Raw genomic sequence first — 26,284 nt, 5'->3', positions numbered from 1 at the left:
TATATTAGTCAATTGATAATTAAATATTTATATATTTTTTATAGTTCAATATAGTTTATTATCAACATAGTTTATAATTCTTCGTTGCTATATACATAAGTTTATTTTAAATTTAGGTAACAAAGCTGAAAATCATAACATATATGTGTGCAAAGTGTATGTAGATTAAGTTAAAAATATTTTGGGATAAATATATAATGGTTTCTATTCGGCTTAAAGAGTAGATGAACTAGAATAAATTGAAATCAATATTTGATATTGGAATATGTGATTATCTATCGATTTATATGAGGATGGACATGCAAAATTAACACAATAGAATTTATCACATGTTTTATGATATAGACTTCATCATTTAGTGGCATTTGATGATTTTATTATATCGTAAAATAATAAATGTGAAATATTTCGGTAGCTTGAAATTTAACAAATTAAAGTTTGTGCAACTTTGCAAATGTAAAAAAATAAAATTTTCCATAAATGCAAAAAGCGGATGATAGTATTTGAAAGATAAAAATTATTTTCATATTTAGCAACGATTATCCTTTGTACTTATATTAGATACCATTTTTGTGGTCAAAATGCAATCGAAAAAGAAGAAATACACTTTATACATAGCAAAAACTTTATGCGATTATATTCGCGAGATAGGAAAGAACAATTAATGACATATTTTTATATAATTCCTGTTTAAAAATAGTAAGCAATCTTTACAGTCTCGTGATAATTAATGGAATAAATATCTAAGCAGGCTTTTATCACGAGTGTAGAATGTATCGAGTTACACTTAATAACCTCATGAACGAGCGAATCATGGTGTCACGATCCTACATACTCCTGTCATGTAGTTACAATGATGACACATAAACAACAATGAGCCTGTAATCTTATCTAAAGTAAACCGCCTCGGCGCGTAACTTCTCACTGCCGACATCGAATCGATGCCCCTCCGTTCCGGCACAGTATCCGCAAAACAATGATTGATTAAGACGAGCTCGTTCTTTTTTCCCTTATCTGTAGGATTTGTTAACTTGTCGCCTTATTGACGCCTCTATGGAAATAATCTGTGTTCATTAAAATCTATTTTTCTGAATGAAAGAAAAGCCCCACGTTAAACTTGCGACGTAAGATTTAAGAATGCTCTTACACAAATGTCAGCTTTTTTTGTCATTTTACTCTTGTTTTTACGTCTGATGAAGGTAGAATGAAAAAGTGTACCAACATCTTTACAGATGCGCGTTCTAAATACTGATTTAAAAGTATCGAATGCGTGTGGATATTTGCGAGTATTGTCTCCCGATTGGCGTGGAAAGGCCTCTTAACCCGGATTCAGACCAGACAAACGAATGCGAGCAAACACGAATGAACAACTTGTTCCAATGAGTGCGTACTCATTCAAGCAAGTTGTTCATTCGCGTTTGTTCGCGCTCGCTCGTTCGGTCTGAATTCAGTTTAAGATGCTCGCGCGATAGTCTTCAGGCTGAGTAAATAAATGATCCTCATCGAATATCTCGCCTTCTGTTTGTCACCGCTTTCGTATATATCTGCTACTATTATTTCCACTTTCGTTCCCCGTTTACGCATTTGTCTGCGACAAATCGAGCGCCTTCGTGACCTGGATAAGCTCATTCATTTCTACACAAAATCGATGTGTGTATACATGTGTGATAAAGACAATTAATAAAAATAGTAACGAGCCGTAACGGTAAATGAAACAGAAATAAAGCCTCACAGATATTTTACCGTCCGATTATTGACTTTCCGCTTTACCACGAAGTTTTCATAGAATCCGATATGAATTTCTTCATACTCCATTTCGTTAATACCTTTCATTAATTTCATTTTCCATTCGTTAACATCTGGAAGTGTACGATACGGCCTTTTTTGTTAACGCATTAATACTGTGGCGATAACAATCTTTATTACTGAGAAATTCGCGATGCACTCGACAGCTGTTAGGCAAGTCGGCGCAAATGCGGCGAGAAAAATCACGCGACAGATAAGTTTTTCTTCTTTTTTCTTGTTTAGAGGAATAAAAGAACACATATTCTGCTGTGACGTCCACGTATGAAGAAGTAATAATGCTGTACGTCAGCTGAGCGTGTCGTCGCTCCGAATTTCGTCGTTTGACATATGTGAGAGCACGTGTCGGCAAAACGTTCAGGGTCGCGCGATCTCGCGGAGTCTCTCTCTCTCTCTCTCTCTCTCTCTCTCTCTCTCTCTCTCTCTTTCTCTCTCCTTCCCTCTGCGCGATTGTCGCGCATCGCGCACATGACGCAAATCGGCGGCCCGCTACTGCGGCGTTTTCTTGTTGATCTGTTTTTCTGAGAAGCGCGCGAGTGTATCTCAATGGCCGGATTAACTCATACGAGCTGTCAGATATAATTTCGTGATTAGGTGGGCAGGCGCCGGGCGGGGGGGATAAGGAGAAAATATTAAACTTCGATACGGCGATCGTGATTTATCGCGATTGTTTCGTCACGTAAGATTCCGCGCCGCGAAGGAGGGGCTACGATGTATGAGTAAACATCGAAATATTCGTAGCTTATCCAGCTTGTTTTCTTCGAAATCTCCGACCGTCACGTTTACAAATGTGATGTCGCCTGTAATTATTATTGCGCATTACATCCCAATACGTACAGTCGCGAAACTAATTGTCCAGGCACACGGGATATTGGCGCTTTACTTTATGCTACAAATTTATCAAATGTCATAATTTTCAAGAAATACTCGATTAGAAATAAAAACTCTTGTCAGTGATACATTTCCATCAGAAGCATATTTATATTCAATCTGAAAAGATTCAATGGCTTGTGTGGTTAATAAAGTCAGATAGAAAGATGTATCTAAATAAAATTGCAGCAGAGCGCCAATATTATTTTACCTTTTATTTTAATTTTTTTACTCAAGTCTGCAAATGTGTGTGTGTGTGTGTGTGTGTGTGTGTGTGTGTGTGTGTGTGTGTGTAAAAGATAAAACTGTATAGCGGAATAATATTAAATAGACAAAATGTCTATATTTACGGAATTGATACGCAGGATGTAGAGTTTATTTAATGCTACGAATCAAATACAACAAGATGTTTTCATTTCATTCACTCGTTCACTCGTTTTCAAATCGAGTTTTCCTTAAAAAATTCCAATATTTTGTGTATTTGTGACACTCTTCTCTCTAAATTGCAATCAGTGTATTTGCACTGATTTGCAGTAGTATACTTATAACTGTGATAATTAATAAATATTCACTGACTTTTAGTGACTTTCATACATCAGAATTAGTGTATAATCATTGAAAGATCAGTGTATTTATTCCACTAATTGACAAGTTATAAGTATATCACTGAAATCAGTGCAATTTTCACTGGTTTCAGTGATTTTTAGATGATCGTAATTTAGAGAATTAGTATCCTGTATTTGGACAATTAGTTTTGTGACTAATTATATTCATGGAATAGATTCGACATTTCTGTTACTCATATGTTTTACGTAAGAAACTAAGAGTATTCTCTTATAATTATTAAATTATACATGAATGTAATCATACTATTACACGGTAAATGAACGAAGAGGATCGAGAAATTTTGTCTCGTTATTGCTTATTTGATTAATTTCAAAATCATGTTTATAGCTATATAATATTTTCTTTGTAGCAATACTGAATACAGAAAGTATGCTTGTTAGCTATAGTATCATTACTTTGACATTTATTATTTATCCAATTTATGCCAATTATTATTTATCTGTATCCGCTAATATCGTTATTGCGTTAATTCTTTCCTTTGCCGGCCAATCGTACCAATTATGAGGCCTCCGATATAAATGAATAATTTATTTATTACTCCGTCCATATCATTAGAGAAAGTCCAGCGACGTTCCCTGATTTTATCGTTCCGCGCACGTTTATTCGTTGCACAGGTATATGTCATATCAATCCGGTTCGTTCGTAATAGTTACAGCGAATCATGATCGGCGATTTTCATCGAAGATCGTGGTAAGATAATGAAAAAGAAAAAAAAATAAAGAATTAAGCTGCGTATGCAAGTAAAATTACGACGCGACATTGAGAACGCTATATACCGGACGATTTATATTCCTCGGTAATTCGTAAAAATTATTATCAGTTATACTTCGGAGGCTATTAATAACTTCACACTTGACTCGGCCGTTAAGATTCGCTGTGGGAGGAATGAGGGACGGAACCGTGCGTATTATTCTTCACGGCGATCGGTTACATCGTCTACGCGATCTTCGGCCGTACGCACATCTCGTCGGCGATTGTAAACCGCACAAGTAATCACGGAGATTTGCATTGCAGGCGCGTGTACGTAGGTACGCCGTCTTGGCAGATGCGCGCGCGCATACACATCGTTGCATCGGTTTTGCACGATGCACACATGTCGCGTCGCGTGCAGGAGAATCACACAAGCGTGGACACACGCGAGATATACCAGGACTCCCGCGTATGCACATTCGTCACGCCGTTTTCGTATGTACGCGCGTTACATACGACGACGACGACGACGGCGTATACGGCGTGTGCAGCTTGCGTGGCAGCGTTACGAGTGCGCCGCTCGTGTAAAGCGTCATCCTCGTCGCGGCTGGTTATAAGCAACGCGGTTCTCGAACGCCCGAGAACCGCATGCCAGCGTGACATGCAGGTTCCGCACGTTCGCGATAACTTCTGCGCCGTTACATCTCGATACGCTTCGTCAGAACGAGCCGCTTCAACACTGCGTGCGCGATCCCGCAGAGAAATGCGAGCGTCGTGAGGGAGACACCGCGATATTTGCATATTTGTATCTGTAGAAACATCTTATTCGCCAGCAATACATCAGGAACGTGTGTCGATTATTTAAGATCATTGAACGTTGTTTAAAGCTTTATAAATGCATTGTATAATACTGAGAAATCAAGTTTACAGATATATTGAATGATTGTATTAGTAACTTACGACAGTCTCGCACGTGTTCGTTCAAATGTGACATTTATTTGCTACAACACAAATGATATAATTCAAAAATTGTCACTTTTTAGTCGCTGCGAAAAAGAGATCGCTGAAAATTCATACAATGAGTGTAGAGCTATCGGTACTTTTATTTCTATCTATAATCAATAGACCAAATCTCTGCACCAAATCGTTATATCAAAATTGTATTAAAAAAATTAATATTGCGAAATTTGAATGACTGAAAAGATTCAAACTAGAAAATTTCTATTTTCAAATCATATCATTATTGCAGAAAATAAACCATATATCGCACATTATAATTCATATCTTTTCACAAAATATGGGGCCACGTGCGAAAATCATTGCTTTCGTGAATAAAAAGAATCGTGATGTACGCTTCGAAACCAAAAATATGATAAGACAAAATTCAATGTCATTATTCGTCGCATTTTATTCGACCGTACAGATTATTGGCAGTACCATTTCGTGCTGGAGTTATCAAATTAATTTGCAACTTATCACTTGTATCAGCGTTCGATATAAAAATAAAAAAATATGTAAACGCGATTTCTATTTTCAAAATGTAAAGGAATAATCGTGATATTATATTAATTAAAAATTGCCTTATGTCAGAAATTCAATTTAAACAGCAAGAAAGACAATGATAGGTTTTTAATTATCTTTTGTCAGAAATTCTAATTTAAAGCAAGAATGACAATGGTAAAATTTTAATGCAGACAAGTATGTACGATGTAGATAATCAGGAAAAAGAAAAAGATAAATTAAAAACAGGAAAAGATTGCTTAATTTTAAATGTCGCAGTTCTTTTTTCTTTTTTTTTTACTTGCCAAGACTCGCGAGAGCAAAATTACAGTTTGCGTATCGGTGACTATTGATATCCATGGTTGTTCGTAATTAAATCAATTATATGTCGCGATAATGTAAACGCTGCAATCGGATAGCCAAGATTTGGACAAGCTAGTAATTTTGCGGCAGAGTGGCCTTTTGCCATCAGTAATTACGGTCTTCCCCGTTAATGACTTGCCAGAATGAAGAGTGCTCTGCGGGTTCGACGGTGGCACGTTGTCCAACGTGTCTAAATAACTGTTTATTTATGTCTATTAACAGCAATAAGAGCACGAAATTGGAACGCAGCGCTTTGCACTACCCTTCCACAATCGGCACCATGAAACGTGTACACCTATAATGAGATACATGACCTTTATTTAATAACAGTTTGAAGTTCTACTCATTACTGAAGTTTAATGAACAAACCTTTTAATGAGAAGCAGACAAAAAACTCTATCAACAGGATGAAAATATAAAATATGTTAAATTTTTAGCTGAATACGTGTTTTATGTAAAGTTTTAAAGTAATTGCACACATATTGAAACGCGCATTTTATGAGTTAAGTGTAAAAAGTTAAGTCTCCTTCTATTAAAGTTTAAAACAATTTTTTTAAAGTTGTGAGAATCATTACATTATATTATGGTGTATTATAACAGACATTTTTTTTCTCTTTTTGTTTTTTCATAAACTGTAGCTTTAAAGTTAAAAAAACATTTTGTAAAAAATAAGTTTCTAAAAATTCGACTTTATTGCGAAAATTATATGAATTTTTTAAAACAGCATTTAAAATTTTTAGAAGGTCTAGTTTAAAATATTTTTATGTTAAATTTTGCCCGCACGGATGTTTCATCAAGCTGCAACGCTATAAAGTAAAAGAAGAATATTGAAAAAAATGTCAATTTTCCACTTTACATAATTTTACGTACTTTAATTAATAAAATATAAACGTCATAAAGAGATAATATGAAAGCACAAAGTTCTAGTTTTGCTCTTTAAATTGAATATTTGAAAACTTTTCTACTTTTTTCCCTGAAATATTTAACTTTTTGTGAGAAAATCGCAAACGTTTTCAAACCTCTGGTCTGCAGTGTATCGTTTGGCTAAAAATATATATATATATTTCTTTTCAATATTTGACCGAGAGAAAATTCTAATGAGAGATAGTTTTATGTTATAAAGTTTTGTTTTTCTTGAACACACATACACATACCGTGTATACCATGATATATTTATATCAATATGAAATCGAGAATATCGGTAATCTAATATTATTGATCAAGTAATCGTCTCATCTTTAATCATTGTCCGCTATGGATTGTGGAACACGTGTTCTGTATTAATTATCCCGGACGACATGATGATCGATCACCAATTCCTGCATTAAGTCGAATGCTCTAATGAGATTACAGATGGACAAAATCGAATTAGACGCATCGAGATAGAAACAGAAAGAGACATCATATTGGTACTATTTCTAGAAAATAAACCGCAATCAATAAAATTCAAGTTTCTCTTTTCTGCGTGAAAATATCTGTATTTTTTCATTCTCTCTGCATTATAGCTACACAATTATTCAGTTTGAATGCTACGTAGCAAAATCGCTAACAGTCTCAATCTCTCGCGTCTACCCCGCTTTCATAACGATTCGTACGTTAAAGTACGCACCGGCGGGAGATGATGATCCAGCTAAGCTGAGAGATTAATTTTCCCCGCGCGTGTACTCGAGCCATTCTCGTTGTCGTCTCTCATCGGAATGCTCCCGCCTGTCGACCGGTTACAATCGTGTCGTGGTTGTCATCTGTCAGATTGTCACTCGGTCGTCCAATTATCCTACTGCCGGGTGGCGCGAGCGAGCGCGATGGTGAGACGCGCGGCTGTTAGCCGACCCGAGTTCAACGAGTTCTCCCGGAAGAGAAGTGGGGCGCGCTCGTGCTCTCCGAGAACGGTGCCGGGGCGAAAATAGGTGCGATAGAGGTAGGACGTTACCTGAATATTTTACGGACGACCCGGTGGTGGTTAAGACCGTCGTTATCCGCGGCCTCGCTATAAAAAGCCACGCGGGCGTCGCTCGGAGGCGTCGTCCTCGGCCCGAGCCCGTCACCATACCTCTTTATTCGCTTTTATTCCCCGTGAGTGATCGCCCTCGGCGGCCGTAGCGCAGCACCGAGGCTTCCCATTCAAACGACGGTGGCCTCCCTTCATTCGCGTTGCTCGCGAAACTCGCCGGACGAGTGGTCTGAGTATACCGAGGGTCGAGGTATCGATTCGACCAGAAATAACGTCACAACGGCGATTCTGATGTAAAAAAAAAAATATCCCAGTGGAAAACATTTCTTCGGATGTCGTAATGTACATTCAGTTTCGATACAATGTGATTGATTGTATCGTTTAATGATATGGGAAAAAGAGGTGAAATAAAAGAATCTATAATCCTCGATGTTTAATTTGGAATCGACATTTCTTTACCGTAAACTCAAATATTGGTTAAAATTATTTGATAATGAAAATGTCAGGATTTGAGAAATTAATCTATAAATTTGGAGCAAGTGAAAAGATGAGAATTTTAACTAATTATAGATAAATTTTATTTTCTGGAGTTTTAATTTAAAATTGATTTAAAATTTTGTCACGGAAAGCGTTAAAAGCTTAGGAGAAATTATTGGAGAGGAGAAATAGAAATAAGAGTTCCTCATAAAGTATTTTGTGATTTTCTTGCTGCGGTATCTTTCTTAGAACCGATATGTCTTCTCGAGACAAAGAAAGCGTAAATCTTCGGAGGAAAAGCGTAAGACATCGATGTTATCGAGGCGGGTTTCCCCGATCAGCCTGGTCTTTCGAGGGGATCTATTCGTGAGCTCGAGGGTGAGAACGAGCGGCACTAAAGGTCGGTTAAGGGACGAAAAGAGGGTAGACGAAATAGGAAGAAAGGGTCTCCTCTTCGCTTGCCTGCAGTATACACATCTTAGAAAACCCCGCTCGAACGTGACTCTCAGCTTCCGCCAATTTCCACCGGAAGAGACTCCGGCCATACGTCTGCCTTAGAGAGATGAATAGCGACGTCCATTGTTCCTGAAGTGGAATTCTCGAGCAAAGGTGGGCGTTTCCGGTTAGTCCCTTTATAAAATGTCCTTCGACAAGTCGGTTTAAATTTAAAGTTTTATGAAGTTGCGACTGGTTCCGATATTCCATCTCGATCGATGTCTAAAAACAGTATTCCGAGAACAGATCGATAATTACTTGATTTTTGGACACGTTAAATTTTTATTTATTTATTTTTTATTAAAGTTACAGAACGTGTCAAATCTATATTTTCTCTTAACTCGCGATAAAATCCTTTCTTATAATTCGTTAATCTTGCAGAGTGGTTATAATTCAAGTATTTATTCAAGTATATATTCACTTATGATGCACTCTTCTCCCAATAATTTTATAAAATTTCATGAAAATATTCTAATCATGGCGATTTTTTCGTACATAAAGATTGAATAAGGATTTTGTCAATATTTTGATAGAATATTTAGCCAAGATATTGTATTAGTAAAAGCAAGTATGTGATATAATGGTTATCATTTATCATTTCCCCAGAACGAGTATCTTGTTTCTTGGACGACCGATTCGCACTGATAATATCAGCAGTGCCGCCTCGACGGTTTACGGTATCCTCACGATTTCCTCTTGTGTCAAGCATCTATCTAATGAAGTCGATAGCTTAAAAGCGCATCGAGAGATCGTTGGACGTAGAAAACGAACAATGTTATAGATATACATTGCGCGCGATGTTTTGAAGAATATACCTCCAGTATTTCGTTAATTATTCACGAGAAAGCCCTTTTATTATTTTAATTATTTTAATACGGTCAATTTATTTGAATAAAACGACGTAACAGCGCAGAAAATATTTTATAACTAACGTTCGCCGCAATGAATTCCAAGTGTATGCAAGGCCTTACTTAAAAATTCATTTAAATTATCTGGTTGCTACGTATTTCCTCGTTTCGTATAATCGCGGCATTGTTAAATTTAGCATCAAAGGTCAAAGGTCTACTCGAGCTGCATTATATACGGCACAACGGATCCCTTTTAGACAAATCGTCATCCAGCGTAATTTTTATCGCTCGAATTATATGCTTTGCGTGGGTAGACAGAACAGAAATATCTCGAGTTGTTTACTCTGCTTACGATGCTGCGCTGATTGTGACTAACGTCAAAAAACAAGTGATTAGAGTTATGGCCGAATCTTATCAGCGGCACGACTAATACGCAATCTGACTTTTATCGGTCTTATTTGCAAGCGACTCCACCAAATTACGATGAGTCATTGCTGTCATCGGCGAAGCGCGCACTGCGATTCGAGCCTCGCTATATCATTCCAAGCAATCGCTCCGATAAGGCTTTTTTGACGCGAAATGTACTCGTGACAAATATAACGCGTTTTGCGAGAACCTTATACTTATACTTAGAACAATTATCTATAGGCCGCAGGAAAAAGTTTAAGAAAATTGATGAATTTTCATAATATATTCGATATAAAAATTAATGCATTGAGAGACACTGAATGTATTAGAATCTGAAGTGAAGATTTGACAAATAATCGTCTTTCTTAACATTTGTTTTGAGGATAAATCTATTTCAAATTTTATGGCACAAATATATATTCATTTTCTAGAAATTCTGTTATTTTCTAACACAATCCTAACATAATGAAAATTTTACTTAACGTTAAACATTAAAGCTTTCCATTACGTATCTAATTGCAACTTGGCATGTCGATATCTTTATGCTGAGTTACGTATTTAGTTTCACGTCAAGCTGCTTCGATATATATATACGTATTATGATCGTATCTTTAGCAACGGTAATGCAGATGCGCCCGTGCGATCGCGGGACAATATTATCGCGAGATAACATCAACGGAGAGAATTATACCCGCGCTGATAAGCGATATCAGGCGATCCGATCGGAAACGTGAAATACGCCTTTATGAGAAAGATTTGGTGTTCCCTGCCGATACGAGACGTAGTCTCGCTTTTTATTTCCCTATCGACATCATAAGAGATCCTGACGTCTCATTAAATAACAACGGGTATAGGTTACCTCAATCGGGAATCTCAACAATAAATTACACGAGCGACTCGGCGGAGGCGTTCCCAAGTTCACAACTTACCCTCGTTCCATTGACGCGTCCCCTCTTGTTGTCTCGTTTTTTTTCTTCCTTTTCCCGTACTCTTTATTCTCTTTCTCTTTTCCGGCGCTACACGGTCTGGAACTTTTGTGGTTTCGAACCGTGAAGATTAGGGATCGCATATCCTTTTACAGACGCCGCTACGTCGAAGACGAAAATCTCGATAATGTTGAACCTTCAAGGTTTATTGTTTCTCAGAGTTCATTCGTGAAGTTCCCCTGGAAAACCAGAGAACTTTCCCTAGAAATAAGTACGTGAATCGCAGACTAAAGCGAGACTATTCGATCAGATATTCCATTATATGCTGTGTCTAAAGAATGGCAAGAGTTATTTCTCGGAATTTCTTTTTGGTACACAATGTGATATATTTTCATGTGCACAAATTATAATTGCACACGTATAAATATGTAACGAATGTGCGTATGCGGCTAGTTGAGGAAAAAAAATGTAAATTTACGTTTGATTATAGGGATAGAAATTTAAATGTTATGCGACGCGCATTTCTTTTAAATTATATCATCATAATTGAATTTATTAATCGCGTTAATGAGAAATTTGCATTATATAACCTTGACATATGAAATTTCGACAGACACTGTTATTGTAGCCGTCTATAGGATGTTGAAGAGAAGCAAAAAGAGGGATAAAGTAGAAAACGGATTAGATGAGGGTCGGCTTATGCTCGATGGGTTTATGGGTTAGTAGATGAGAAAAAGATCTTAAATCTCGACCGTAAATATAACAGAAATAAAAACGGATACCGTCAAATACCAAAGCATATTTACTTTTCCGTCTTGTCGTGCAGAGACGCGAATTATCAATCCAGGACGATAATTCTGTGATGCGCGAACACAAACGGGAAGAATAATGCGCTTTGGCGAAAACAGAGGCGCTTCTTTAACGAGCCGAATGCCAGTTCAATCGAACGCGGTTTCAATTCGGACTTTAATCAGACACGGATTTAAAGATCCAATCGTTTCCGCTCTTTGTGTTTTTCCCCGGAGGATTCCAATGACCACAAATTATCGCTCGCGATTCTATCAAGTCTGATAATTGAGACGTGAATAAGTCCTTTTTTGACTGCCTTCAAGCCAATAATTATAAGCCTGAAGGGTGAAAAACATGTATTTCAGTATGAGCTTTTAAAGTCAGGTAATTTTAAAGTAATCTCGACTGTTTTTAAATTTACGAATAAGGTAAAACAATGAGATTACAAACAATTGAAGAAATTTTTTACATTAACTTGTCAATGTTAAATTTAACTCAAGTACAGATGATAAGAATATTATTTAATAAGTTGGTATCGACAGCACCAGATTTTAACACACAGTTTAGATAATTCCAAAATTACTCCGAGCGCACACTAATGGAAGATAATGTTCAATTGGAAAAAAAAAATACATTTCCGTTTTAAGGAGTTAGCATTTGTATGTACAGATAAGTTAAAATTAGTTGACTATTTTTAACTTTTTTAGCTTGCATTGTTCTCGTAACTTCCGAGAAATTTAACTCGAACGAAAGAAGTAAAACGCCAAGTCATTGATATTTTTATTATAAATTACAATTTACACAAAAAGAAATTCCTTTTCTCGTATTTTACAATACGATTTACGACACGAGTAAACATTATCTTTAATCGTTACAGGTTACAGATTACACTCTGTGCACCGGACGGAGTGCAAATTACCGGCGCGCGACCTGTCGATCGGTTACTCGTTCTCGTGGTAATTGATAAATCGTTCTTTCGCTCTCGTATGCACGTCGGCATGAAATTGCGATATCGCGAAAATACCGATGTCGGAACGAGCAATACACGAAGGAAAGAGGCACACGATGTACGTAATAACCGGACGCGATAATTGATATCTTACTGCCCGCTCCGCTTCTCTATCGCGTCGCGCGTAGGTGGAATCGCCTTTCATTCATCGCTGCTCAGCACGCGGATGCGGAGCATTTTAATGCATAATGCATGCACGCGATTTGCGCACGCTGCGGCGCAAACGCATGCTTCAATGGAGAATGCTTATTAGGTCCATTGATCGGCTGGCAATTCCGATAGACGATAATGAGATAATTGAACGTTGATCTCTAACGACGTTATTTTCTCGAAAGCGAATTGAAGCTTGATATATCGGCGTGCGGTGTGGGTTCCGTAATGTTACATTTACATCGATTATTTTTCGCCAACGCACCGACGGCGCCGAGTCCGTGCTTTCGCCACTCCATTCAATTTTTTTTTTTTTTTTTGGTTGTGTCTTTTCCCATTAATAATAATGCAATAATTGAATGTTTGGTCTTTAACGACGTTATTTTCTAAGACAGATCGCTTGACAAATATTGCTCGCGTAGCAGACCTGTAATATCGAGTCCGAGTCGATTGCAATTTTCACCAACGCAGTTTTCGACGTATCTTTCACTGTGGTAATGTGTCAAATTACATTTCAACTCTAACAGCTTGTTCTGAATAACGCAGGATGCAAATTAAAAATGTTAGAAACAATATTAGCCACGCTTCACAACTTGTTTAAATTGTCTGTACTGTGCAATCTTATCTATTTCTGCCAATCGAGAGATTGTTGAACTGAACTGATTTTATCTGGTTAGGTTATTGACAGCATAATTGCAATAAGTTGATTTCCTGCGCGATACATCGATACCCGTGCACGCGAGAAAATGATCCTCTAACGACCGTAATTCAACCGCTCGTGCGATTTCCTGAACAATTTCACCAGTGATGACTCCGATCGTTAGATCGAAACAGCAAGTTTATTCTACCATCGCTGGAATGATCATGAGTTATGCGATCCTATCGATTACGCGCGGAATCGCATGTAATAACGCTAGGCAATGGTAGCCTAATGAAATCAGTTGCTCGAGTTTTAGACGTGAATATGTTTATATACATAAATGGTATACCTGAATAGATAGATATAAATACATAGAATATTTGACAGCAGATATACGTAGCTAAATAAATCATATTATCAATTTTGAAAATGTAATATAATATTTAAAATTTATAGATATACCTATATTATATATTCTACATTTATGCATGTCATATGTGTGTGACAGATGTTACATGTGTCGCATAGAGAAGACTAGTAGATAGTTTGAAACTGTGACTAGTTCCGAAGTATTAGGAGCGAATAAGGCAAGAGAGAAGCTCTGCTGCGTTGCAACGCGTTCGCATACTCGCGTGCATACTCGCGTTGCACATGTGTACGCACACGCACACCTGCGAGCGAATCGATTAGTTCCTTTGGAAAGTGCATAGCGCAATGCATCATAGATAGTTACATGATAGAAATTGAATAAAATTATCTAGATATTTAGATCACTATAAATATGTTTATAAATATATATATATATATAATATAATTACGTGTATATTTCTATGATCTTTGGCAAATTAAGAATTTTAGTTTAATTAAATTTTAAATAAATATTTAATTTTTACGATATCAAAATTAGAATAAATTTTTAATAAATTTTTTTGGCGATTTTTAAAATTGAATAGTTTCCTACAAAATTTAAACAAATTTGTAAAATTAAATTTTTTAGAAATAAAAAACTTCTCATCTTTAAATTCATTGTTCATTAAATTTATTGCATAAGTATGATAAATTTTTCTCTGGATAATTTATATACATATCTCTTGTACTGTACAAAAACAAAATTGTAAGTTTTAATTAATATTTTGAGAATCCATTTAAGAAAAAATTAAAAAACATGTAAACTTATATAAATTAATTTTTTCGTAAGGCTTTTTTGTAACCTTTCAATTATATTATAATAACTATTAATGCTAGTAACTACTAAATCACAAAATTAGACAATTATTTATTTTATTTAAATTATTTTAATTGACCTCATATTCGAATAAGTTAAAACATCATTGCTTTCACAACATACATACATCTAGTACGCGTATATATTCCTATAAGCATTCCTATAGAAATGAATAAGACGAAAAAGGCTCTAGCGAACTGGTTTACACTGTAGTACAGATTGTTGGTACGTATTCTCTAGGGTCAACTAGAATGAGATCGATAGGGAAAGAGGCCAGGAGCGAGAGGAGCCGTATTGGGCAGGTAAGACAAGGTGATACGGAGGTAGGCCGACTCGCACGAGCTATAACTGCTAACGAGTAAAAAGCATGAATGGACGACAGAGCGGCGCCATGCGTTATCTTGCCTCCTTGTCTCTTTATTATTATTCTCCCGGCCTTCTTCGTCGCCCCGTCTCATCCCTCGCTCGTATAGACCCGCATTCTTTCTTCCTCGCGCTTGTCTTCTTCTGCCTTGTCGTCTCTCTCTTTCTCTGTGCCTTCTTTCTATCTCCCCATTCCCCCACTCTTTCAAGTCCTCCTTTTTTTTTTCTTTGCCGACCTCAAGCAACCTGGCTTCCCCCACTTCACATCTCTTTCGCTTCAACGGGTTATCTCACTCGTTCGCAAGAGATCAGGTTCGCCGTACCGGTGACAGGACATCGTGCACAACCTGTTCCTCGTATAGATTCTCGAGGTGTGCTTTTTGTGCTCGCCGCGCGCACGGTTTTATTTCGCCGGGAAGCTCACAGTTATTTTTCCGACAGTTGAATCATTGAGTGCTTTTGGGATGACTTTTCGCGAATGGCACGTAGTAACGATTTGAAAGCGGGAATCCCCGAGATCCTAAATTACGCCCTCGTATTTCTTCCGATGAATTCATAAAATATATATAGTTTTTCAAATATTCTAAATTTTCTAAAGCACAAAGGTAAGCGATTTTATTAAAATAATGAATTCCGATATCCGTTTTGTAAAATTAAAATTTTATGTAAAACAATGTGGCGTTTAATATATTCCAGTAATATATTGCGGAATATTAATGATACTGCCGACGCTTAAGACGAGGGCAATTAGTTTATAGTTGCGGAGAAGACGTTGCGATAATGTATGATAACGCAATTTACAAGCTCCGTAACAATGCAAGTGCAACACAGAGTCCACATGGCAGTAGCACAAAGCGGGAATATGCTACGTTCACTCGCGCAGTTTCCACTTGTTTCCACTTACTACTACATAGACACGCAGGCACGCGACTGTCTGTCGCAAAGCAACCCTTGACTCATAACATCTCGCGATACACAAAGGATGCAAAACCGGAGTCTCATCTCCGTGCATATACTACGTACACATATATGTATATGAGATTATCGTATTTACCTTTCAATCTTTGTACAACATCGTACAACTGCAACCATTGCCACAGTTCTCCCAAATACCGCGGCACATCTTATGACGAACCGCAATCCAACGGCGGATAAGAAAAAAAGTCGGCCGGAGCGAGTAATCGATCAGTTGGCCGACGGGATCGACAGTATCGAGAAAGAGAGAAGTAGACAAGTAATCCCCTGAGAGTAAGGCTCTGATGCTTCAGAGGAAGCTCGTGAGAAAAGAAAGAGGAATCTCTGACGAGCGGCGAGAGAGGAAGAGAGAGAGAGAGAGAGAGACAGAGGATGAGGAGGAGGAGGAACCTACGTAAGCTCAGTGGTCGTGTCAATGTGTCAGAGAGACGATTCTCGTGGCCGTGGGGTTACCTTTTATGTCCACGTGAGACACGACGGGGCCCTGTGGGATCTCCTTGCGCGAAGTAGTGGGGTATCGGCCCCCGCAAGGGGAAAGCGAGGGGGCATCGGACCCCGTTGAGAAGCGAGTATTATCAGCGCGCGGGCTGGATGCGTGAGCGCCGGCGGAATATCAAGGAGCTTTTTTTCCGGGGATGCCGTTGGCGTAAGAAATCCTGAATGGAAGGTCCACGTCGAAGGGCCTTGAAAGGGATTGAAAATTGCGTCGGTTGTACAAGTTCTGAATGAACGAGATCGGTCTCTCTTGTCATTCAAACAGAGTGCTACCTGTTTTTTTTTTTATCTGGCTGGGACAACGTTCCTGGCGGACGGACAATTAAAGAGGCACCCAGTTATCTTTCTTGTTCCCCTCCTAGCGGGAATTTCCGCTGCAGTCGAACTGCAGGTCAAATTTTCAGGGCGGATCTTTCAGTAACTTTCCGGAAACTTTTCAAAAATCAGAAAATCTTGACTTTGTGTAAAGTGATCGTAGAATCATATGTTGTATTCTTCTATATAACGCTTGCGCGAGAGAGTATTGTACGTGTATACGAACAATACACATATTGAGTGGGCGATCGATCATTCCTTTATGTGAAATTACAAAAATCAGCTTGCGATTGTCAACGTGTTCGCATTTACAGTCATGCCTTATTCCACATATGCTGTGGAAACAATTATAATGGATGGATTTTTTTCGTATCTGATTACATCATCATTATCGAGTGTGAGAAATGCCGCCGATCTGTCGTCGACGATCAACGATAATCTGCGAAAATGCTTATTAAGACATTAATCTTCCTGTGCAAGAAAAAAGTCCACGATAACGCATTTATTTCCTTATCCAGAGGAATTTAGTGCTTGAGTAAAATGCACATTCATTCGATGTTACAAAATTCTTTGTTTATCTGTCTCAAAGAAAATATTACTTCTCGAATCGAATAAAATTAAATTCTAATTATAACTATAAAAGAAAGAAAGAGAATATTATCTAACTGTCATTGAATTTGTGTTGTGTGATAAATATATCATTTGTTTTATGTACGCCCGTTCTCTTTTCGATATATAAGAGCATAGAGGTTTCGTATTAATTTTTTACATAGGAGAAATTAACCTAAATAAATACATAAATTCTACTGGATATACTAGAAAATACATTTTTTGTGACGCAATAAAGTAGACAGTTTCTTTTTATCGCAGACAGACCGTTTCGTGGAACAACATGATTTTGTCTCCATGAATTATCAAACGGGATTCCAGAGCGAATCCTTACGCGCAGAGAATATCTTCTTTTTCGATTGGTCGGACGTAGAGAACGATTTTGTGCCGATTCGATTCCCCTGTTGATCACCATCTCGCGCAAATTCCACGGCGAGTCGCGGCATTCCGGCTATTTCGCACCGGCCCGTAGAACAGTTTCCATTATTGGGATCTGTTCCAGGAGCAGTCGACGCTGGAAATCAGAAACGCCGAAGAATCCGCACATGATCGAACGTTCCGTCTCGTGTAGATCGAAACTCGTTTTCGTCCTCCATTTTTGGCGTTATTCGCTTTCTCGAAGCGAGATCGAGCGACAGATATAATCTTTGACATTATTTGGAAAACCTCGTTACCTCGTTACTCTTAATCACCTGTATTATATTTTATTTCATAGAGAACAGAGAATAAGAAAATAAAACATAATTGGTTGCGACTCAGCGTTAAAAGTGCATGAAAAAAGAAATTAGTTTTAATTGAAATTAATCTCAAAGGAGAAACATTATATCAGGAATTATGTAATATAAAATTCCTGGCGATGGCAAGAACTTTGTCGTCAAAGTAATTTAATCTGTTTTATATAAAGTATAAAAGCACCTCGTACAGAAAGGAAATAGATTGGACACATTTCTTTTTTAACACATGAATACTTCCAATACTTATTATATACTCTTTTTATTAGATATTATAATTACATTGTTAATTTAAATATTTATGATAACACATTTTGTTTTACTTGACTTACGGTAATTGCATTTGTCCGTCGTGAATGTATAGCGTTCTGAAACGGCAATACTTATCGAAATTTGTTCTAAGAGCTTCCTACGATTTGCGCGGAACAAACATCTCCGCGGCACCGTTTTATTCCGCGGTGGTTCTTTCGCGAGATTGCCGGAGTGTTTCTCGCGAAACAGCGTCGTGCGGCTACTGGAAATCGCTCCGCAAATACGAGTACGTGTTTTGTGTGCTCATCCGAAAGCACTCGGCGCCCGCCCGATGCATCTCATCGGTCACAAATGGAAACCGCCGCAAAAAGCACCGGAATTTATCATCGATCGTCAATATTTTCTCAGGTGTATTTCCTGAAAAAAAAAAAATATAGAGCTAGTTTAATCATTTAACGATTAATTGGCTGTGTTCCTCGGCAGACCACTGCGACGTGTTCGACATTTTCAAATGATATCGAATCGTATTATTATTAAATCGGATAAATTACTGCGAGATAAATCGAAAAATGGGACAATCTCGTATCAGTCGATTCTATATTATTGCTAGATTATTCAGTGCTATAAATATTTAAAATGATTGAATTTATCTTCAATCACACAATTATCACAAAGAGATGGGGCAAAATATTGAGCGCTAAAAATGTGTAAGGTAATCTGATCTCAGAAGATTGTATGCTGCATTTGATACGTAACAGTTAATATTTATAGCTCTAATGGCAATTAGCATTAGTCACAATTATTGAAAATTAAAGAAAGCTTCTAACACGTGCATAATATAGCCTTCTTTTTATAGATATGATAACGTTAAAAACTCGTTTTAGCAATGACAGGACCATGATGGATAATTAGACGTGTATATTTTAATAGCCTCCGCACGGCTTTTATACGGTATTAATACGTTAATTAATTTATATAATTGATATCCATCTGACCGATATTTCTTCGATATTGAAAATAGAGCGTTCCTTTTTTGCGGATGTGAAAAATTCATTAGACGGAGTTACTTATCCGCGAAAGATCAATATTTTCCCCGACACGGAAATATTATTGCGGTCAAATTAACGACGGCGATTTATCTTCCGAGATTAATAATCTAGTCGGTTGATTGCGCGCGGTAATTTATGGCAACGCGAGCTGTTTCCCGCTAAATACCGATGCTTCTAGTTTACCGGGAAATCGCTCCGTAAATAGAGGACGTGTTTTGTGTGCTTAGCTAAAAGTACTCGAACTTACGGTGTAGAGAAAGACCAAGTGGCTCACAGCCACTAACGAAACACACTCGATTCTACCGGATCGATAAGAGCTTACACGGATGACGGTGCAAGCACACATCGTGTAATTAATCTTGTCAAGAAGATGTCGACAGGGCGATTTTAAACAGTTAATTTTTCTCGGAATGATACTCAATGACCTTTCAAAGAAATTAGAGTTTATTATATCAGGAGAATGTCGTAGTAAATTTTTCGTATAATAGTGACATTTCTAATTGCCCTGAATTTAATTTCGTGTTAAACACGCGAGAGAAACTGCAAAAAAATAAAAACAGCTTATTTTCTAATATTATTTTTATAAAGTAGATTTTCAATGAGTATCCATCTTTTTGGATGCTTATTGGATTTTTTGAAATTTATTCGTGAAGTTTCTACGCGATTAATGAGTTCAACTAATATGTCTTTATTAGTTTTCTATAATAAACTGTGTCGACATAATATTATTTTCGCGGAATTTAGAATCAAATAAAATAATCTATGCAATTACAAGTTCAAAGTCTTACTACGAAAAAATCGCGATTAATAACGTTGATGCGCACAAGAAATTTCCTGGGAATAATTGACGTAAGAAAACAATTATTGTTAATAACGTGTATTGCGATAAACAAATGTGGCAATCCATGAATTAAGTGACATCAGTAGAAATTGATAAACAAGCGCCACGTAGTTGCTGTAGTTTCCTGGTGGAATGTTACTGTTGACCTTTGACAAAAATGCAATTCGAATGCGTCGACATAATTATTTCTGTAATAATCATTTTTATTTCTATTTCGATTTAACGGCAGCCGCTAATTCTATATTTACATTTACAGTACATTTTTTGTTGCAAAAATTAAAAGCGATTTTAATTATTATTAATAATATGTAATAATTAATAACAGAAGTTAAACGATCCTTTAGGTTAATTGGCACATTTATTAATTAATTAATTTAAATAAATATATTATCAAAGAATTACAGTTACGAAAGTAATTATTTGCGGATATAGAACATCGAGAGTACTTTATGGTATATAAATTCATTCAATATTATAATTTTTTAGAGAAAATTCCGTTAAGAGTGAAACATTTTGTCCGTGATGCATTTCTATCAAAAGTATGCTTTTAATCTGTAGCTCAAAATAAACTCAATATTTCATGTATTCCGGACAATTAATTTCGTATGGCTGTATATACTGCCTTTCATTTAATATTATTCTCCTACAATTTTACCATATTTATTATAATTAATATTATAATTAATTTATTATTATTATAATTTACTATTACACATATTTGCAAACTTAAATAAAAAGCAATGCCGAAAACGTAGCGAATGAGGAACTTGCTTCATGTAAAAAAATTTTAAAAAGTGTAAAAATGTTAATGGTATATTTTAATTCATTCAACACGATCATTTTACTAATTGTGACTACGCATGATTGTATGATTCTATTAAATTATTATTAATATGTTAAATACTGCTTTACATGTTGTAAAAGACATATATTTTTTTTGTTATTAAACGAAACATTTCTTCTTTTGCCTCGGACACTGAAATATTTTGTCTCTATAAGTAAAAAGATAATGATAACAAGCACTTTGTTATGTTCTTATTTAAATACATTTTTCGATCTGATTTTATTAACAACAGACTCTTTCAGTTTGAACACAAATATTCTGGCAAGAGTTTTTACTTCTCTCTCTAATCAAGTTTTTCTCGAATATTATAATATTTGATAAATTTGTAATATAAAACTTCTAATATCGTCTGGACAATTAATTACGTCACTGTATACATATTGTAAGTATATTTTCTCTATATATATTCGAGAGATATATATACAGATATAAATCTCCTTTTATTCAGCATGTTCTGACTTATGTAACGCGGAGAAATTATTCATCACGTCACATTGTAAAGGTACGCGCCAGATGATGTTTATTCCACTCGGTAATTAATCGCATTTTCGCGTTTACGTTTCACGTGGATCAAAAGTCACTTTGAATTTTCTGGTTTTATAACCGTCACGAGGCGAGCATGGACGAGTTTGGACAGGTTATTCCGCTCGCAGGCGGATTCGCCCTCGTGAACGCCTACGTTCGGGGAAACATTTATTTTCACGGATTATACAACGGAAATAAACTGCGACGGGCGGAAAGGTATGTGAGAGAGCTTGCGAAAGAGAGTTTTCCTCGAAGTGCCGGAATAAGCCTACGAAGTGCATATTCGATTAGTCAGCTCGTGTGTGTCCACCGATGGCGCGCGTCCAATTTTCGATGCTAACTCTCCCCATCGCTTATACTCGTCGCGATTCGTCAGATGAAATTCCTGATCTTTGCACGCGTACGAGATAACTTATCACGACCTTATTATAAGATTTCCCCCGGCTGCAAACGCCCCACTTTCCGCTATAACGATCCGTGCGAAACCCCCGCGACCGCGGGGCGATTGCTCGGTGCTTATTCTCGGTCGTTATTCCGGAATTGACGGGATACTATATTAAGAAGCGCATCGAAATACTGTCTGGATCTGACCCGATCGTGACGTGCCGATAGTACTCCAAGCTATTGTAGCGATTTGAATTATTGATGCGGGCAATCGAAAACCGATCGAGCCATTTTTATCAAATTTCTGTAAAATAAAATGTCTTTATTAATTATTTCTGAATTGCATTTTCGTCAGAGCAATGTGAAAAGATGAATCGTCATAATTTACATTTTTTATTACACCGTCCAAGTCCAATCAATTATTTACGATAGCTCTACGAATTTCTGCTGATTGTTGAAATCTGTTTAGCATCGCTTAAGAATTGCATTCTGTTGGAGATTTGACGATACATTTCTTGTGTGTGACGCATTCTCCGGTGGATCCACTTTGAATCCTCTTTCTCTTAGGGAATCGATTCGGAAAACGACAGGTACTGTCGCGGCGACGTCGACGATGATTTACGACGTACGTCGGAGTGGATCGGTACAAATTGGTCTGACGCAAATGAAGTTCCTGGTCGCAATTTCTCTCCTTTTGTTCCGACTCGGCCATGCGGGGACAATCACGGCAATTTATGCGTCATGATTCGCGCATTCGGTTCGGAGAAACGATTCGCCGGCCACCGCCGCCGCCGCCGCCGCCGCGCCGTTGGTCATAGGTCTCTCCTCACGGTGTGTGACATAGGCCGGTCGGGAATGCCGTTAATTCGCGATGGAGATCGGCACGAAGGTCGACGCGCCGCTGTCTCCCGCCCGTATGGACATTATCATCCGGGAATGACACGACTCGTTAGAGCGTTACACCCATGCGATCGCTATCGGACCGTTAACCGTGAATTTATTCTCCGTAGCGCTCGTCTGTTCGCACGATGCAACTCCCTGCCGCGTTACGTATACAAGGAGTTTCCTGTAACTCGATCATACAGAGATCATCAACATTCTTTTTAATGTGACGAGCATATTTTTATTGACGTAGTAATTGATGTAGTTCATAAGAAGTAATTTATAAAGATTTCAATCATTTAAATGTGATCTTTTTACGTTTAAGGTCATCTTAAGATCAACGTATTCTATATGATTAACTTTCTTTTTTATGAGCTAATGTTACATTAATACGTTAATAAATGTATTATACGTTATTCCATTTTAAAAAGTATTGATAATGATGTATCATCATAATTTATGAATTTCATAAAATTTGTTTTACATAAAAAGATAAAAACAACATATATTCTAAATGATCGTGTTACAGAGAACACCCTGTATCTTTTTAATTTATTTATTGTGATTATAAAAGAAATAAACTATCCCGATTTCTTTTTAATCACATAATCAGTTGTGTATAATTTATACTGAAATTAGAGATTGCATAATCTGCTCGATGATGATGTAAATCATCGCCGTCTATTTTTTGATCGTTTTAAAGGATAAGGTAACATTCAGATTGATAAATTATTATCTCTTTATCGCGAAAAGACGAGCAAAATTCGTAGAAAAAAAATCGAGATCCGGTGGACGAAGCAATTTCGTCGGCGTGAGAAATAGTATCGTCAACAAAGAGCGGGACACTCTGAAAATATTCGCGACGCATGATATTTGGCCGGAAAAACGTACAACGACGTTCGGTGGGGTCGGTGCCAAGGCGAGCAAACGCGAGCAAGGCTTTCGAAAAATGTCAGACACGGGGAACGCACCGGCGGAGTTCGCGGATAGAACGGGGTCAACGGGGCCACGAGAATTCGATCGAACGCCGAAGGCGGAATCCCCCGCCGCGAGAAACGGAAAAAAAAACGGGAAAAAGACGCGCGCTGCATTATATACAGCTCGCGTTATTGTCTCTCCCGTTCGTTGCATCGGTTCGCAGCGCCAGAAATACACGCGACACGAATTTTAATGCAACAAGGTGAGCCTCGGCGACGCGGTGTAACCTTTGAGGACGCGGCGACGGGAATCGAAGCCAAGGTAACGCGGCGGGTTTCGCGAAAGACCGAAAAGCTCCTGTGCTAGTTCAATGCTGTAATAACTCAGAGGAGCCGGCTATTCTGGTGCGTGTGGGTTTTTGCGGAAAAATAAAGCGTACAAAATTAGACGTCGTGAGATGTCCGTTTTGGAAATCCGTAACCTCGCGGATTGGCCGGATCAGTGGTCCCTTCCTCTTACGTGCTACGGAATATATATATTATTGTCGGTGACGGAACAAACGAATTTCTTCATTAATCAGCTCTATTTTTACGTCTCTATAATATTTCTTCGTACGTGACGCGCACCCGGCGTGGTCGTTTCTTCGAAGACGCGAATAAACGGAGATCGAAGATTCCAGGAAGCCCCGGAACAGATCCGCCGAGAGTTACCGCATTCGCAAAAAAAAAAGAAAAAAAGAAAAAATGGGCCACCGCTCCAAATTGGTAATTTCAGCTTCCGACCGATCGGGAGCGGCGGCGCGATCCCAAAATTAGGCTCGTGAGAATCAGGGAATTCCACTCCCACGATTCGGCGTGCCTAGACGGTACGAGAGAGCGCATGGCGCCCTGCCAAAGTGACGTTGAAATCACGAACAGTGTGCCTCTTCTTTGGTTATCTTATCCTTCTTCCCTCGTTTACCTCGAAGCGACGATGTTTGGCTCATTGCGGAAGCAACTGCGGTTGCTTGTTGTGACAAACTTTCCTGGAAGCCCTCTGGTTTAATCTGCTTGCAAATCGTAAAAGCGTTACAACTCTTTGGATAATTGATTCCGCGGAAATATCTCCGTCGAATGTCTCAAATAAAGGAGTTAATACCGACGTTGGTATCTTAAAGCGGCTTTCTCCTTCGTCGAAAACTAAACACCGCACTGTATTAATACGATAAAAACGCGATTTTTAGATAATTGAAGAAATAAAAACCTACATTTCATACATTTATGACTTTTTTTCTGTATAAAATTTACTGAAAATGAATCTGAGTTAATCTAATCTTTATATATCGTTACGTTATGTGTCTTATGGAATAGTATAAAGTATCTGTATAATCAATAAAAAATGTTTTACACCGAAATGAAAGGCTTCTAGGAATCCTCACGCATACATTAACTTGTAAATATCTAGTACAAATAAGTCATATTAAAGAAGACGAAAAGGAAAAATAAGTCATGCCAGTTTTGGAGCGCCCTTTTTAGATATTAATTTTTTCGTTATATTGCAAACCCCTAGTCTACAATGAAGATTTAACCTTTAAGCCATAAGAAACTGACCAATCATAGTCGATTTTTATAAGAATATTTAATTGTGTTTGGTCAATTTCTTACGGCTTAAAGCTTAAATCTTTATTGTAAACAAGGCCAAAAACATTAATTACTACAATATATGAAACTGTTTTTAAAAATTATTGTACCACCTGATAGAAAATACGTTACTTACCTTTGTATTTCAAAGCTTTATTTTTAGCTCAATTTTAAGCTTTTTTAGCTTCATTTTGCTTTGTTTTTTTAATATTGTAAATTACTTATAATAAGTTTGTAACATAAATTTAGAAATATAGAATCTAATTTTTACAGAGAGAAAGATTTTTATCAAAAAGATAATTTCGCGTAATTAATACATTTTAGTATCTCTGTTCTAAGAATTGTACTGGTGTTTTTGTCATATACACCGGAACGTTAGAATGCATGGAATCTGTTAGTGGAGATTTAAAGAACATCTTCGAGACGATAGATGAGAGAGAGAGAGATGAAGGAGAAAGAGAGGCACGCAGGAGAGTTCGACTTTACAAGCGATCGTGTCGTGTCTCCGAAATAAGAATCGTGGGAAGCGGAGGAATCACGTTCCCACATTCCGGGTGTCGGGATGGCGTAAAATCGTATCGTTCGTACGCCCTCAAGCTGACGTTCAAATTGCAGAGAATACACACATGCGATCTATTCTCTTCCCTCGTTCTCGCGCGACTACTGCGCTTTTCGAAGGAGTTATATTCGTCTTTCTTACCGGTGTACTGG

At 37.5% G+C, this 26,284-nt stretch overlaps 1 protein-coding gene and 1 long non-coding RNA gene across 4 annotated transcripts in view; one reads left to right on the top strand and one right to left on the bottom strand.

Moving 5' to 3' along the window:
• The window catches only part of LOC105836754, a 137,669-nt gene that overhangs the window by 40,156 nt on the left and 71,229 nt on the right, over positions 1-26,284 (top strand). The window lies entirely within an intron of this gene.
• On the bottom strand, positions 2,024-7,547 carry LOC118644583. Its single transcript, XR_004962351.1, has 2 exons — positions 7,463-7,547; positions 2,024-6,148 (listed from the first exon to the last, which is right to left on the bottom strand). It is a non-coding gene; the product is annotated as an uncharacterized LOC118644583 (long non-coding RNA).

Source organism: Monomorium pharaonis, chromosome 2 (genome assembly GCF_013373865.1).
Source record: "Monomorium pharaonis isolate MP-MQ-018 chromosome 2, ASM1337386v2, whole genome shotgun sequence".
NCBI classification, from domain to species: domain Eukaryota; kingdom Metazoa; phylum Arthropoda; class Insecta; order Hymenoptera; family Formicidae; genus Monomorium; species Monomorium pharaonis.
This window is presented reverse-complemented; position numbering and strand designations above follow the sequence as displayed.